Source organism: Pygocentrus nattereri, chromosome 15 (assembly GCF_015220715.1).
Source record: "Pygocentrus nattereri isolate fPygNat1 chromosome 15, fPygNat1.pri, whole genome shotgun sequence".
Lineage (NCBI taxonomy): Eukaryota > Metazoa > Chordata > Actinopteri > Characiformes > Serrasalmidae > Pygocentrus > Pygocentrus nattereri.
This window is the reverse complement of record NC_051225.1, coordinates 19,985,288-20,003,236: the sequence shown is the minus strand read 5'-3', so window position 1 is coordinate 20,003,236 and position 17,949 is coordinate 19,985,288. Positions and strand designations below refer to the sequence as shown.

The 17,949-nt window shown below is 38.8% G+C and overlaps 1 protein-coding gene across 3 annotated transcripts in view; it reads right to left on the bottom strand.

Moving 5' to 3' along the window:
• Window positions 1-17,949, bottom strand: part of si:ch211-51h4.2 — a 162,275-nt gene that overhangs the window by 25,579 nt on the left and 118,747 nt on the right. The window lies entirely within an intron of this gene.

The following is a 17,949-nucleotide window of genomic DNA, read 5'->3' as shown; positions in this document are numbered from 1 at the left end:
AATAGAAACCTTATAAAAATGTTTTTAACTGTAATATGTGTTAATTAATGATATTTTATATGCATAGTATTAGTATAGTAGAATTATTTCTGTCGGTCCATTTGTCATGACATGTTCAAACATTGTAACAGCCGGCGTTTTCAAAGTTCTGATATGACAGAAAATGATGGTAGGGGTGGAAAATCACAATTTTAGGTCTAGGCAATAAAAGTATCCATCCATCCATCCATCCATCCATCCATTACATGATATTTAATCATTACATGATATTTTAAAAAATGTTTTAATTTAATTAATTTCAATTTTATTGCCCCCATTGTTTTAATGAAAAAGTACTTAATAAAAATTCCACATTAAATAATACAGTATAAGGTACCCCACCATCTTTCCAAACTATTAACTGTCATTTTAATCGATGTTACTGCAAACGTGCATTCATGAGCTCCTTCTGGTGTTGGTTCATACCAGTTTGCGTAATAGCATCCCTATTGTTCTCTCTTGCAAGCAAAAAACAAAAAACTGCCTATTGGGGTGCACATCTACATTATATCACACATCACATTACAACACAACATACTTATCTGAGCATATCATGAATATCAGTATCATAACAGTACTTAATGGGCCCATGGAACTGATTCATCCTTGCTCTTTTAAAATTAAAGATGCAGTATGTAAACACTGTCAGTTTCAAAACACATCATTCACTATCCAGCCCACACAGTCCAGTTATGGAACCTAAGTTGCAAAAATTGTTGTTCTGAATTCATTGTTTTTGTGATGTCATGCAAACCAACATATTTTACATAAATCTGCCTATTCAGCCCAGCCCTGCCTATCATTCATGCTGAAGCTATAAGGAGTGTTTCAGTTCAGGCTGCTTTTTTTAAAATGTAACATAATGTAGGGCAGCCAATCAGAACAGACCTCATTTACATATATCAGTAAATATCAATAACCACCTGTTTAAGGGATAAAGAGAGGTTGGAAAATGGCAATGTTTTGGTTTAAAAACCACACCAACACCACAAGTGGACTTCATGGGTTACTATAAAAGCAAAAAAATGTTGGATATTTAATTGGATTCAGTGCAGTGCAGTATGTAAAACAAAAAAACTAAATATTGGATTGTAATGTTACATTTTGGCTACACTGCTCATCCCACCAGTACGACAAGGACTCACACTTTTGTTCAGTAAGTTCTAATTACATCCGATTTAAAACTAAATTAAAATGCTAATAATTCTTTGATGCCAAATAAAGACAATCCACCTGCCATGACTAGAGAGGGGGTGTCTCACTAACATGATCTTGAGCTCAAAGCAAAATCATCATTATGTAAAACAAGTAAAGAGGCACAAAGGCAATCCCCTCTGCATTGATCTAATAATTGACACAGGAGTGAAGTGTGTTAGAACAAGTGCAAACTTCAGAAGGGTTAAGAGGTCACAACCTCTATAACAATGGCTCGCGTAATAATTTTACTAAAGACTTCAACCATGTTCTTGTTGGGTGGCCAAAGAACTTTTCGACCTTTTCAATGAAATGTCCTTATGAAATTTCTTTTAAAAGGATATCATTCATAATTTCTATTCTTCATTTCTTTCTGAACGTTTGTAGGGTCTGCCAAGCCTTTACAGATCATTTTTTATAAGCTTACATTCCTAATGTTAGCACAATCACTTTCTAGCATTGCTGGGAAAATTTTAGTTTTGGGTTTAATTAATTTCATTTTATTTACAATATCAGTGGAACATTTTTAATGTACAAAGATGTGATTTAATACTAAGTAATGAATTTAAGTTTTGTTCAGCTTGCACGGACAGAGGATTCCAAGCTCATCATTTAAATGATCAGAATAGCCAGCGCCCCAAATATTTTTAGCAATCTAAACATCCTGATGATGTTCTTCTGGTATTGGTTCACACCAACTTGTGAGCTAATAGCATCCCTATTGTTCTCTCTTGTAAACAGAAACAAAAAAACTGCCTATTGGCCTACATCACACATCACATTACATCACAACATACTTATCTGAGCATATTGTGAATATCAACAGTACTTAACTGGCTCATTTCATGGAAATGACTCATCCTTGCTCTTTTAAGATTAAAGATGCAGTATGTAAACACTGTCAGTTTCAAAACATACCATTCACGCTCCAGTCCACACAGTCCATTTATGCAAAAACTGTTGTTCTGAATTAATTGTTTTTGTGTTGTCATGAAAACCAAATTTTAACCAAAACCAACCTGACTATCATTCATGCTAAAGCTATAAGGAGTGTTTCAGCTCAGGCTGCTTTTTTGAATGGGACACAATGCAGAATCCACAATTGGGTTGAGCAGAATGTTAGTTGGGGATTAAATTTTTATCAGCAGTCATTAAGGCTTATTTAAAAAAGAGATTGTAGTGGCCCCTGTCGACAAACAAACCTGTTTAATTCTAATTCCATTCAAAACATCAGAAGAGGCAAGTTGGCCGTTTTCTGAAAGTACACCAGAATTCTTCTACAACTAGACAGTAAGATTATGTGAATACAATTAAAACATTCTCAGGGTAGCTAAGATACACGTGTGAATGTGTGTTAGAAAAAAGTAGCTAGTTACGCTATTTGGATGAGATTAATATTTACATGGCCTTATAATTAACATTTTAAAAATATGTACATGTATTTTTGGAATACGCAGTGGGTCATCCTATATGGATGAAAAGGATGAGAATCAATTAATAAATTCTTCAGTTCTTTTGAGTTCAAATTCTGCTATTTTTATGTGCTTGGTAGACAAATGGTCTGCTGATACTGATATGCAATGTAGCCTATAGCACAGAGCATGAGAATATAATCATGCCTCAGCTGTCCACGTTACCAGGCTATACAATTTCTTAAAAAACAAGACTTAGTCTAATTTGATAAAGGTCCTAAACGGTGATTTTGAAAATGATGTGAAAATATTGCTCGTAAATTTTAATATATACAAAAGAACCCTTTGGAATTCTTCACTAGTCTCAGATGTTTTGTCCAAAGCTCTGTATGTTTTAAAATTCTAGAAATGACTATGAACATTAGTATGAACGCAATCCAGACCAAAGACAGAATGAACCATCATCTCCTCTCCACGGAACTTCTTTGGTACTTCTTCGAGACGAGTTTCTGATGCTGTTTTGACACATGCATGTGTTGTATAATAAGCCCCGAATTTGTAATTACAGAACGGATAGATTCAGTTTTGAAACAAGGCTGCGGCACCTTTGAAGTCATTCTAAAATACTCGGAATACACATCTGACTGCAGATTTTGCATTAATGTGTGAAAGTTTCTCAGTTTTGTAAAAGCAGTAAGCCACTCGAGGCTGTTACAGGGATTTCACCCTGCTTTGCATCATGCAAAACCATGGTAACACAAGGAGTCTCATGTCTTATTGCTTAAATATCATGACACAGATAAAACAAGACTTAAATAAAACCAATAAGCCCAGACAGTACAGAGAACAAATTCAGTGAACATTATCAGTTATTGTACGTCACAGATTTGCCCAATCAGTCGTGACCTTACTCATGTGCCTAGAGCTAAAAGACAACAATGCATCATTTTCTGCTTCCCTTGGAACCGAACTACAAGTAAAAATGCACTCTAAGAGGTGCTACTGGAGATCATTTAAGCCATAAGTCAAAGCCATGATGCCATAATCTCAGCTTCTCAGAACAAAGAGTAGCACAGAAATTCCCTCTCTCAAATGTGTTATGATAGAATTTGTCATAACTAGGTTAATTTGCTTAGTTCATGCAGAACATAAGTACTGCATAAATTATATCGCTATATATATATATATATATATATATATATATATATATATATATATATAAATAATGAACCTGATTAAAAAATAACCATATGAAGTAGCTGACATATGCTAAACATCTTTACTGCATGATATTACAGACTACCCTTAAATGGAAACACATGCAGTTAACTTTCAGTTAACTAATCCTGACCCTAACTTTAAAACAGCTTGTTAAGGATGTTGAGATGGTCTGTATTAGACCTGTTACATATGTAACCTCTCAGGTCAACATCTACAGATATGAACTCAGACACTAAATAAAGTGAAAAAGAACTGAATTCAGCAGATTATAATTTTTTTTTGTTTATTATTCACTAAACGTCTCTTGATAATCTACTGTATGTATTCACTGCTGCCACATCATTGATATGCTGTTGATGTTACTAGTAGACTGTTGAGTTTTTATTTTATCTAAGAAGGACCACTCAAAATAAAGTGCTACCCTACTGGTTAATTGCTGAATATAACATTTTGGCCTGTGCAAATTTTATGTTGTATTTTTCCCAATGTGTTAAACTCAGCAAACTTTTTTTTGCTTAATATTCCCAACCATTACTTAGGTCTCACTATAATACAATGCTACCAAGCTGGTAAGGTGAAGGATAGCACCCTTCCAGCCTGTCAGAGATCTAACGCTGGTCACCATATCTTTTCAAACTGTTGCTAATGTATTCTTTTTAGAGCTCAATATGCTTGGAGGAGAAACTAACCCCTAATTCAGTCTTGTCAGATGCCATGCAGGCTTGAATCACACTGAGTGATTGGGGGTTAGAAGTTATGACTTCTAGCCATGAATGGCTATGGCATCCCTGGGGATCGCCCCCTCTAATCCTGATGACAGGGCAAAGACCATTTGTTGATGCAGTACGACATTCCATCTGTTTTTGTAAATGATGCGAGAGCAGTCTAGATTTTTAAAGCAAATTTTAATCTTACATTAACATTTAAGATTAAGTTTAGTTAAGATTTCCTAAATTTCCTTCGGGATCAATAAAGTATCTATCTATCTATCTATCTATCTATCTATCTATCTATCTATCTATCTATCTATCTATCTATCTATCTATCTATCTATCTATCTATCTATCTATCTATCTATCTATCTATCTATCTATCTATCTATCTATCTATCTATCTATCTATCTAAGATACTTGATTGCATTGTGGACAACTGATTAAGTATAAACTGCACCAGAGCAAAACACACATATGGTAAGGGTCTATGTCCAATTCAATAAATAAATAAATAAGTAGAGAAAGATACATATTATTACTCAAAATGTGAGATGCTGGGTATGTAACATTAAAATAGTGTAAAATATGATGGAGGAATTTATACAGATTCAACATAGCAGGTCTCTGCAGGCATGCAAACCAGCTGATGTCTCTGCAGCTTCTAAAGAACACCAGACTATCACAATCAGCTCCTGAGCGTTAGCAGCGCTTTCTAAGAAGAAGAACAAGAATAGCATCCCACATTACAGCATAATGCTAAACAGCAGCCTCATCCCCAAAGCCTGCAGCACCGCCTGAATAATTGATGTGGTACTGGGAATGTCAAGAGCCGGCAGAAACCTTTACATATGTAGTGATCAATGAGTTAGGCTCCCATCCCTGACATGAGCTTTTATCATGTTTACACTGACAGTCTCCATGTCTCATGTGGTTTGATACTGCACTGCAATATCATCTGTTTCACTGAGTGTTTTAAAGCTATGGAGCTACTGCAAAGTGGGATCCATTGTAGACCATCTAATGGACTAAACAACTATGATGGCTATCTTTTGAAGAATTGCAGCTAATAGACTGAGCAAGACTGAAGAGCTGGAGATTACATATGTGGACTTGAGTCTGAAGAAAAATGCTTTTAAATGAAATCAGGAACCAAGATGTTTGTGTACAGCAATCACTTGCTCTAAAAACATTCAAACATCATACCAAAAAGCAAAAAAATAAGTCTGGACCTCAGAAAGAAGGTAGTGGACATCCATCTTAAACTGCCATTTCCAAGCATCCCATGATGTCCTGAACAGCTGTACACAAAGAAACACACCTGGACATGGTTGCAAGTGCAAGATATCGAAGATTTCGAAGAGGAGAATCATCAGAAATGTCCCCCAGGTCTCTGTTACTGAACTGGCCTTATCTTAATGTGAAGGATTCAAGGAAGACTTTTGTAATGGCTTTTCATTGTGGTTGGCTTCAAGGTCACCACCCAAAGAAAACTCCATTGCTCATACGGCATCACATCAAAGCAAGACTGAAGTTTGCCTATGACCATCTGAAAAATGGGGATGAGGTATGGAAGTCCATACTTTGGTCTGATAAGACTTAACTGGAGTTGTTCAGGCACATGGATGTTTTCAACTCCAAAAACACAGCTCTCACAGTAAAACATGGTGGTGGAAGCATAATGCTGTGGGGCTGTTCAGGCACGTGCAACCTTGTTCGGGTCCTGCTACAGACGTAAATCAATAGAAAAATAAATTAACAATTGTTTTTCCACTCTCCATAAAAGTTTTGTTTGGAGAATAAGGTACAAGGATACCTTAGGAATGAAGCAATCTAATTTGTTTTTCATCCTTGTCTTTGCTGCATCAGCCACTCCTGAAATAATAAACATGACTTTGCAACACTCCAGTTTCCAACATGATCATTGTTGACTCATTATTCATGTCTGTTTCAGTCTCTCTAATGATGTGTACAAGGCTTCTGTCTTTCTTTAAGTGTCCTACTACTGTAATGTATTCCTGCTGCTGAGATCAGCTTTAGGGAATCTGATTGTGCCACTTATCTACATAATCTCTGCCCATGCAAATGGCAAGCATCTTTGCAACTCAGTCACGCTACCTGTGGGTTTTCTCTTAAAAGTAATTTTAATCAGATAAAATTTTGCCTACCTGCATTTCCATAAAGAAGCATTAGGGGCAAACTAAGAGGTCCTTGTCCTTAAATGGCATTCTGCACAAAATCCATAATTTAACATGATTCATTACTGTGAAGTAAGTTGAAGAAGTTAGCAAGTATTCGGGAGTTAGCAAGTGTTTGGGAACGCACTCCAGAAACCGATAAATACGTTGCATGTTCATACGTTCATACTATCCATTGTGTTTTGCAATTTTTTTGTCAGTGTTTTGTGTTTTCTCAAGTTTGGAAGAACATTTGGTTTCCAGTGTATTTTTAATTCAAAATCTTATTCACTTTCCCTATAACATGTTGTAACCTATAATTCAATGCTGGACTGTGCTGTCCTGCTATGGAGTGCTTGGGGGAATAATGGCAAACCCCTCCAAGCTCAGCTCATGGCAAAAATCTACATGATAAATTACAGATTTTGTATTGAACACTCCTTGGATATGGAACTGCCCTTGGATGAACTGAGTTGAATCGTGCTGACTCACTGCAGGCCTGTTTCAAAAGGCTCCAGAAGCAAAGACGCACATTTGAATAAGGAGGAACCAAGACCTCTTGTGGGAGCAGAGGACTTCAAAGTTGTCTCATCCTCGCTTTCAAGTTTCTCAGATGTGGAGAAGGGTGGGGCACCCTGATTGCCAGCCAAGATGCAAAGTTTCTCATGTGAGAATGAATAAATAATGTAAAATGAAGATATTTGGACTTTTAAGTCTTCATTACTGTGTTTCAATCGACATTTATAGTTGAAGGACTCACCATATGACAGTGATTTGTAAATATCTAAAAGGCCAATACGAAACTAAGCTCAAAGACTGTAAGGACTAACTTCACGTCAAACAGTACTATAAAATTAACAGCAAATGGAGAAAATCATAAAGTTTGTGAGAAGGAAGCTAAAAGTAGTGGTCCGAGATCTTTTTTCACCAGCTTTTCAGATAAGATGTTGGCTTTTAGTAGACAGAGTTTAATTATATAACAATCATAAGACCTAAACATTGAAATGGACCTTCTTTAATGAATATATTAATGTTATGTTAATATGTAATATGTATGATGTAGTCTGAAAAATGTATGCGAAATCTGAAGCTACACTTTTGACTTTAAATGAGTATTTCAGGCCTTACAGGGTGATTTGCAACAGTGCATGGACACCGTACTTTAGCGTGTTTCTTTTTCTCCTGAACCAACAATGCTACTTTCAATTTTAAACCAAAACACCACAGACAGCAGGCTTTAACATGCTGCTGTTATGGAGTACAATACATTAAAAATCAGTCTGAAACATTGGTCAAATATGCCAGTATTTTTCTTTCAACCAAATTTCTGCCAATACCAATATGATTGAATTCAAATTTAATACAATCAGTAGATTACCAAGACTTTTAATTAACTAAGTAAAATCTGTTTATAATCTGCTGAAATCAGTTGTTTCTCACTTTATTTAGTGTCTGAGTTCATATCTGTAGATGTTAATCTGAGAGGTCACTGAATATGTAATAGGTCTAAGACTACAGACCTTCCCAACATTCTGAATGTTCTGCTGACACCATTCTGTAACTGGAGTTTCACTGCATTAGGTTTTGGTTAAGGTCAGGATTAGAATTTGGGTTGAGGTTAGGATTAGGTTTTGGGTTGAGGTTAGCATTGGGGTAGGGCTGGGTTAGGATTAGAATTAGATTTTGGGTTGAGGTTATTGTTAGGGTTGGGATTGGGATTAGGGCCATTATTAGGTTTAGGTTTTGGGTAAGGTTAGGTAAGGTTAGGTTTTTTTTAATGTAAGTAACATTAAGTCTACTTTGAATATTTACAAATGAAAAATTGGAGTAAGTCCTTGCGTCTGCACTAGATCATCTATGCTGCATGTGCCAGTTGAGTGCAAAACGGATCTAGCCTTTCAGACTACCATTCAGTTGTTTACAGTGGTATAAAAACTCATTGAAGAAATGATGGCTGATTGCTGGAGGTCATACTGGTATGAGGTTGTGGTCTGATAAAGGTTGGCTTTCTCTGAATCAACACATGTTGTGACAAAACAACTGTTCTCCACAATCCAACTCACTTGTGGTAGTAAGCAGTAACCCACTGCCATTATAAAATAAATGGAATCAATAGCAAAGGACAAAAAAAAGTTGTGAAAAAAGTAATTCATGGTTGACTGCAAGCTTTTCCTATTGTGTTGCCATAAGGTTAGGCCTGTCTTCCATCTTCACTCTAATAATGATTTATTTTCTTCCTACAACAATGTTAAATTTGAAACATTTTCCTTGGGAAATAACTTTTCTAGTGCCGATCAATGCCACTATCGACTTTTCCTTGCAAAGCAGCACCTTCCCAAAATTCTCACCTTTTCTTCTCTAGCTTGGTATTACCAGAGCTTTCACCGTCTCTTACTTTCCGAGTGCTCAGGTATTGTCATATTGATATCCAACCTCACACCAGTGTCCCCTCATATTTCATCTCCAAGAGTGTCCATTCACATTTCCTCTTCATGTCATCCAAACCCAATAATAAGCACACAGGTCGGGTCTCTCAGAGATCAATCCATTTCATCTGACAACTCCACCTATCTCTCTCAGGACTCTGCCATTCAATGCTACCCCTGAATAATGAATGGGTCTCAGCTGTTTTAACTTGTGCTCAAATGGTTCTGACAGATATCGACCCAGAATAATACAGAGAGAGAATGCCTAATACAACGTGATTGGCAGGCCCAGACTTTCTGTCGCTCTGAAGTCTTCCCTGCCTGTACGATGTTGCAAAACACAAAAATAGACCAAAAATAGTTTTGGACAAAAAATGATGATATTTTATACATCATATATGCTGCATATACCCACATTGTTTTATTCTATAATTTAGAACTCTATGATTTACTTGCATCTTCTAATATAATTCTTGACTGCCACAGCATGTCTGGAAGGTTATGGTGCTTGCGCATGTAGCCTAATAAATTATGCTGATTTCTAGTTAAATCTAAAGGCTCAAAGAGTTTTTTTAATGGCCTATTATTTTTTACAAGAGTAGCAAACAGTACTTAAAAATAACCGCTCTTAAAACTTAAATGTTTTTTGGCATAGCACTTCAGATTTGCACATCTCTCACAGCAATTTTCTAAATAATTACCAACTGAAAGGTTCTTTAGGAAACCAAATGTGGTTCTTCTCATATTTTTACAGGGTGAAAAAACTTTAACAAACTTTAAACCTTAAATTCTAGAAAACTGAAGCAACAATTGTAAAAAATCCTTAAAGCTAGAGTTTCTTGACTTTCACACAAAGACAGTTTACTGCATACCACTCAACAGTGCAACAATACCAATGCATTGAAAGATTTCAACACTTCATATTCTGACCATGCAATTTGAGGCCTTGCTGGGCTGCTGAATGTTTTCCTCTGAGCCCCAATAATTTCAATTTTCTGCACAGTTTAAATAAAAAGTGATTTGAAGCGCCAATAAAGCATCACAATGACACGCGCTGTTCATAACCAATCATCATGCTGGTTCTAGTTGAGCAGGCACAGAGATGGATGGATGATGGGGAAAGGGGACGGCCAGTAAAAAAAAAAGAAAAAAGACACTGGAGCATTACTGGAGGTTAAAGGCAATTTCTTATTAGTGTCCATTATGAAAATGGGAGGGGGGCAAATTAACTTGATTTAGCTGAAGGAACAGCATCTTCATTGGAACTGTGTTATGCAGGATAATAGCATGTCATTTTGAACAAGTGTATTCATCAGTGTTCACAGTGGCCTGAACAAGGGCGCAATGCAATTAGCAGCTTGTATTATCTTGTATTACAGTGTGGAGAACATTTCTAAATGTAAGGCTTGCTTTACGCAAACTGGATGTCATTACTAGTCAGCGAGATGACTATCTAGCATCTTTCATATGTGCCAAATAAAGTCTCTCAAAATGAATGAAGATTAAAAGCATATACAGGAGTGCACATACATAGAAACTCTAGTGACTCACTGTATCCTTAGTGGCTAGAGTTCATAGGTCATTGGCTGATCATGCAAATGCCACCAGCCCCAGTACAAATAATAATGCCAACAACAGGGAAAGGTAAATCATGAAGGCCTAGCTAGAGAGAGATGGAGAAAACCTCAAACCTGTAAAAAAAAACACCTGAAAAGGCGCATAATAAAAACAGGATCATAATAAAAAAATGAGTACTTCACACTACTTTCATTTTCCCAAAATGTCCTTGCCTGTTCATACTGTGAGAAGCAAAACATACTTAGCCATACTTCAGCTCATACATTCCGTCAGTTTGTTTTGTAGTTTGTCTCGTATGGAGCTGCATCCAAACTAAGCTCAAACTGAGTCACAGAGATCTGAGATATGAGAGAAATATACAGAGTTCATAAAGTTTTAGTATCAGAATGTGGAGGTGGAGAAACTCTCCATTGTCATTTCCCAAGGTGGTAAACATCCTGCACAATGCCACCAACGTAGAAAGCATCTTACACAAAGCCACCAAGGACCTTCTGACGGTTATTCTGCCCATCTTTTTTTTCTGTGAAGTTTTGATGAAAACTGCATTTCTTGCATTGTCATTCTATTAATTTGTGTCATGTTCGCTGTGTAATGGCCTTATGAAATATCATGTAAGCATTAGCTATCTAGCTAACTATTTAAGCAGTTAACTGTTTACAAGCAAATAATCAAGAGACTGCAAGAGACAACATTCTCTGCTTTATTTCTTTGTCCTTCTTGATTTGTCAATTGAATGCAATCGGTTGAAATATTACTTGAGGCAGAATTTTAAACAAGGGAGTTGCAGGAGTCAATACATTATGCAACACAAGTGAAACTTGAAGTTGCATGAAGGCTTCACTATGTAAAGCTAGCCTAATCTCTAAAAGTTATGCTTTTTTGAGGCAGTAGAGTGATAGGACTGCAAGACATGGTGTAAACTGCTGTGAGAACCTGAAGGCAACCCTCTTGACTGATATGATATACAATAAGCTGGGTTATTGTAGGTGGCAACAAGGAGTCAGCTGCTTCTCTATCGTACTCCGGTTTCCTTAGAAAGGATGAGTTACAACTGCCAATCATGTCACGTCTTGCTAGTGAGCACTGTCACTAACTCCCCCAGGAGTGAGAGGGTTTCTGCAGTGGAGTGTATGAAGTATGCACACACATCTGCACCTACAACTGCCTCTGTAGTGAATAATGTAGAGGACTGGCATGAAAGAAAATGGGAGTAGAAACAGATTAATTGCGACCTCAAAATACAACAGTGCAGCTCTATTCTCACAGTAGGCCCAAGCCCAAAAGGAGCACCTCACTCTGTCTGTCAATCACCCACCTATAATACACCCCATTTTTGCACTCCATGCTCTCTGGCTCTCTCGAGGCTGGAGAGAAACAGGTTTGGCCTGAGGTGATATTGGGTGTTGTTGAGGTGATATAGGGTGTTGGAGAGGTTCACACCCTGCTGACAGAATGAGGGCACCGCACAGGGTCTTTTCAGGCACTTTACTGCAGCACACAAACCTGTTCTATTAGCATTACTGCTCAGAGCAAAAGGAAAGGTGTTGGAGCAAAGCAAGGGGATTCACTCAGATGTGTCGAGGAGATCCTCTAAGCAACATAAATTAGTCACTGATTCAAATTAATGGAGCATCTAAAAATATATCAGTTCAATAAACTATTTTCTTTTTCATACATACAGTACTGTGCAAAAATCTTAGGCACTCAGTGAAACCATTTATCTTGGAAACACTATCCATCCATCCATCTATCCATCCATCTTCATCCGTTTATCTGAGTCTGGGTCATGGGGGTAGCAGCCTAAGCAAAAAGGCCCAAGCCTCCCTCTCCCCGCCACCTCCTCCAGCTCTTCCGGAGGGATACCAAGGCGTTCCCAAGACAGTCAAGAGATATAATCCCTCCAATATGTCCTGGGGCTTCCCTCAACTGGCTTCTCTCAACGTGGAGGAGCAGCGGCTCTACTCCGAGCCTCTCCCAAATCGCCAATTTTCTCACCCTATCTCTAAGGGAGAACCCGGCGACCCTGCGTAGAAAGCTCATTTCGGCTGCTTGTATCCGCGATCTCGTTCTTTTGGTCACTACCCAAAGCTCGTGACCATAGGTGAGAGTCGGAACATAGATTGACCGGTAAATTGACAGCTTCTCCTTCTGGCTCAGCTTTCTCTTCACCATGACGGACCAATATAGGGTCCGCATTACTGCGGATGCCGCACAAATCCGCCTGTCAACCTCTTGCTTCATTCTTCCTTCACTCGTGAACAAAATCCCGAGATAGTCAAACTCTTCCACTTGGGGCAAGAATTCACTCCCGACCTGGACAGAGCATTCCACCCTTTTCCAACTGAGAGCCATGGTCTCAGATTTAGAGGTGCTGATTTTCAAACCAGCTGCTTCACACTCGGCTGTAAACCGAAAAAGCTCCCAGCCTGATGACGCCAACAGGACCACATCATCCGCAAAAAGCAGACATGAAATCCTGAGGCCACCATACCAGACACCCTCCACCACTTTCTTGTTCCGAGAAATTCTGTCCATAAAAGTTATGAACAGAATCGGTGACAACGGACAGCCCTGGCCGAGTCCAACCCTAACTGGAAACCAATACTTACTGGAAACCAATGACTTACTGCTGGCTATACAAACCAAGCACCTGCTCTGTTTATACAGGGACTGAATGGCCTGTAACAACAAGCCCCTCACCCCGAACTCCCAGAGTACTCACAGGATTCACCGAAGGACGCGGTCGAATGCCTTCTCCAAAACCACAAAACACATGTGGGTGAAGTCCCACGAACCCTCCAGGACCCTGATGAGGATAAAAAGCTGGTCCAGTGTTCCACGACCAGGGAGAAACCCGCATTGTTCCATTTGTAGGTGAGATTCGATCGGTCAGACTCTCTTCTCCAGTACCGCTGCATAGACCTTACCGGGTAGGCTGAGAAGTGTGATCCCCTCATAGTTGGAATACACCCTCCGGTCCCCTTTCTTAAAAAGAGCGACCACCACCCTGGTCTGCCATTCCAGGGGGACCGCCCCAGATGTCCACATGATGTTGCAGAGGCGTGTCAGCCAAGACAGCCCTACAACATCCAGAGCCCTCAGGAATTCCGGGAAACACACCCTACACCCTTAAAATTATGGCCAAAAAATGACACCATAAAAAGCTACTTTTGGTTCCATAAAGATCTTTTCAGTTGATAATTATTTAAAGAACTGCTGTTCTTTAATATGAAGACAGTAACAGCAAAGAGATTTTTTTGATATCTTGGGTAGACAAATTCACTTAGAAGCTCCTGGTTCTTCTCAGAGCAAACCTGTGACTGCATAGATTTGTTAACTTCAACCAACAGCATGAAGGATTGATTATAAAGGACTGATTAGCTGAAGCATGTATTGGATGGTAACTATAAATACTGGGGTCCTTTTGGGAGAGGTTTAAAAATGATTATGCCAATACACACAAACATAAATCACAATGTTCATCTGTATTTATTCCAAAGAACAAAATGATCAAATGCATGCTTACTGGGCAGATAAATGGCTTTACATGTCCTTTACATATTCTACTCTAAGACATTTGCACAGTATGGTACGTTAAGTATAGCCTTGGATTTACAATCTGTAAGTAAAACATATCATTAGAGATGCTGTCACGACCTGTCACAACAGATTACGGTCAGTAATATAACACTGTCATTTTACTATCGCCATTACTGGTCATAACATGTTATGTGTCAATGTTTGAGGTCATGACGGCTAACTAGAATCTTCTTCTTCTTCTTTTGGCTGCTCCCTTTAAGGGGTCGCCACAGCGGATCATCTGCCTCCATCTTGCCCTATCCACTGCCTCCTCTACTTTTACACCAACCATCCATCTCCATGTCCACCTTCACTACATCCATAAACTTTCTCTGAGGTCTACCTCTTCTCCTCCTACCCGGCAGCTCCATCTCCAACATTCTTTGACCAATATATCCACTATTCCTCCTCAACACATGTCCAAACCATCTCAACCTGGCCTCTTTGGCTTTATCTCCTAACTGCTCCACCTTCACTGTCCCTCTGATCTGCTCGTTTCTAATCTTGTCCATCCTTGTCACTCCCAACGAAAATCTCAGCATCTTCATCTCCGCCACCTCCAGCTCAGCCTCCTGTCTTTTAGACAGAGCCACAGTCTCCAAACCATACATCATAGCAGGACGCACTACTGTCTTGTAAACCTTCCCTTTCACTCTTGCTGCTATCCTTCTGTCACACATCAGCCCTGACATCCGTCTCCACCCACTCCATCCTGCCTGCACCCTCTTCTTCACCTCTTTTCTACACTGTCCATTGCTCTGGATGGTTGACCCAAGATATTTGAAGTCATCCACCTTTACGACCTCTACTCCCGTTAGTTAGACGGCTAACTAGAATACACATCGAAAAGTAGCATGGGACATAAGCTGTCATGACATAAAACATGGCACCTGCCATAAACATGACCATATTTGGGTCCCAAATATGGTTAACCAGAAGCCATAAACATTTAATTTTCTCTTGCATGTACTTTCAAAAGATTTTCACTTAATCCCCAAGTTACTAGTGCAAACTATACACCACATCTGAGGAAAATCCTCACAATTCCAGTGGGATAACAGATAAGATTTTGAAACCAAAATGTGACTCAAAACAGTAAAAGGATACAACAATATTCAAGAACCACCACACAGCAACCGCACAGCCAGTAGGTGAAAGTGGGACACATTCATCATAAGCAGAAAGGAAGGGCTCCTCGTAACATAGCGCAATTCTGTTTACTGGAACATGAATGTTGCACTCAGTGCATTAAAATATCACAGGCATGGCAGTAATGACAGTCACAGGAACCTGCTGCAATGTGGCATGGTGCTGGCAAACCCAGACCTGATAGCATAAAAAGGAACAACATTTACTAACTGGAGTGAAGAGCACCCGGCAAAGCCGCTTCGCTCCTGAGGCTCGGCACTAAGCCATTAAGTGCAATGCCCTCGTGTATCTGCCCCACAAAGACACTGTGTGAAATATTCATCGCATTTCGGTTTCATTTATTCATGTTTAACCACCGCGCGGCGGTGTGTTTTGAGTAGAGCCGCCATTAGTGTCGCCATTCTTTAATGGGCAGAGACGCAAGTGAACGATGGCTGGTTTGATACTTAAGCCACAGCTCTGTGAAACAGCACATGTAGGATAACATCAAACCTATGCTAATAAATGCAAAGAGATGGGTGGGTGGGCTTGTGGGAAAAAAAGCCATAGTGCAAAGTGCAGCAATGCATTGAGTCACTGACTGAACCTCGCTGTTGCTATGACGATGCACATTAGCTGCATGCAAGTAGCCTGTTGAGAGAGTGTGGCAAGGGTAAACGCTGGGATCCTTGTATGCTAATAGCCTGGAATGGACATATTAAGCCCCATTACAGGGTTGTGAAGGCTCGAGCAAGCCAACAGCAACACAGATGCAAGAGTGCGCTTGAAAATATTTGGTCATACATAATTCATGCGTGACTCACGCCAACCACAACCGAACCTCCTGCCTCTGAGCTGATTTCCTGAGCTCAGGCCATGGGCACGGGACAGAATAAGAACGATTTTTCACACTTGAGTTGTCACAGTGCTGCCAAACATTGTTCACATGAGAGGGGTTTATCCTAAAGGTTAAAATGTTATCATATTAGTCTGCCGCATTACTGGAAAGCAAGTACAATGGCAAAGTGTAAAAAAGAGACATTTTACTAAGTAAGTAAAACAATAAAAATTACCCCCTATGCCTCAGAGTTAAAAGGAAATTCCACCAATTTTTCATAATTTCTGCATAAAGCAATGGTTGAAATGTAAACAGTCATTCACTGTGGTTTGATATGAAGTGGTTCAGTGTACTACTGCACAGATATAGACATTTTATTTACGATCCAAAACCACCAATGAACCTCCACAGTCTTCACAGTGTGCATATGTAATGTTGATAAAGATAAAATAGAGGCCAATCTGAAAAAATGAATTTTCTTCAGGAACAATTTTACCTTACAATGCCCTGCATCAAGATTCTCAAAACTATCATAAACCAATGTAATTTCATACTTATTTAATGAAAAAGCTTTCAGTGAGGGAGGCTTTAGACACATTAAATACATCAGATGTGTGGTTATTATCACCAGCATTGAGAAAAACTCTGATTCGGTATGTTTCTCTGAAATGAAGAAATCATTTCATAACAAACCACTCTGAAAGACTTTGCGACGTGCAGTTGGCGATTTTCCTTTTACAAAATGAAGTAAAAATAAATAATAATAAAATAACAGAAAATTGAAGTAAGTTGCAAGTGTTGCATTGCTTTGCTTTGATACAACTAAATTACTACCGAAACAACCATCAATCATCCACATGTGTGCATCTGAAGCATTTTGCATAATTTCAGATTAAACACATCACTGTCTAGGAATATACCTACTTTTCCACATGGGAAAAAACACAACATGATGACTAAAGATCAATCCAAGTAGATCCAGCACAGTTCTTAAAAATTCCAGACAGCAAGGATATTTCCAAGGCACTGAATATACTTGATAGCACACTGAAGTGCATCATTGAGATAATAACAGTGAATCTACTCAGAACTGGTTGTTCCAAAACTGAGTGTCCAGGGGAGAAGAGTCATTGTAAGAGAGGTCATCATAAGGCAGCTCTAAAGGACTTGCAGTCCTTCACGACAGAAATAAGAAAAAACGCACATAGCATGCACATGGCTTGTATGGAAGGACTGCAAAAAGAAAGACTTAGATTAACCTCTTCATATAGAAAAAAAGTTTACATAACATGATGACTGAATGTTGTCATCACATCATTAGTAAATGAAATTGATGTAGCAAAGAAAAGGCCATCAGTATTTCAACCGATACAGCAAAAGGTTAAAGACTTTTTCGTGACGTGTTTTGAAGTGTAGACGGTGGCAGTCTAAGGCTCTATGGTCTGCAACTAAAATCTCTGCCTCAATAAGTACTAAGTGCACCAGCATAATCACACCGAAAACACTGTCCCTGCAGTTAAGAATGGTGGTGGCAGTTTCATGGTTTGAGGATTCTTCTCTGCAGCAGACACTGAAATCGCAGAGTAGAAGCAAACAGATGGAGCTAAAGTACAAAACACATTACAATCCACAAGAATACTGAGACC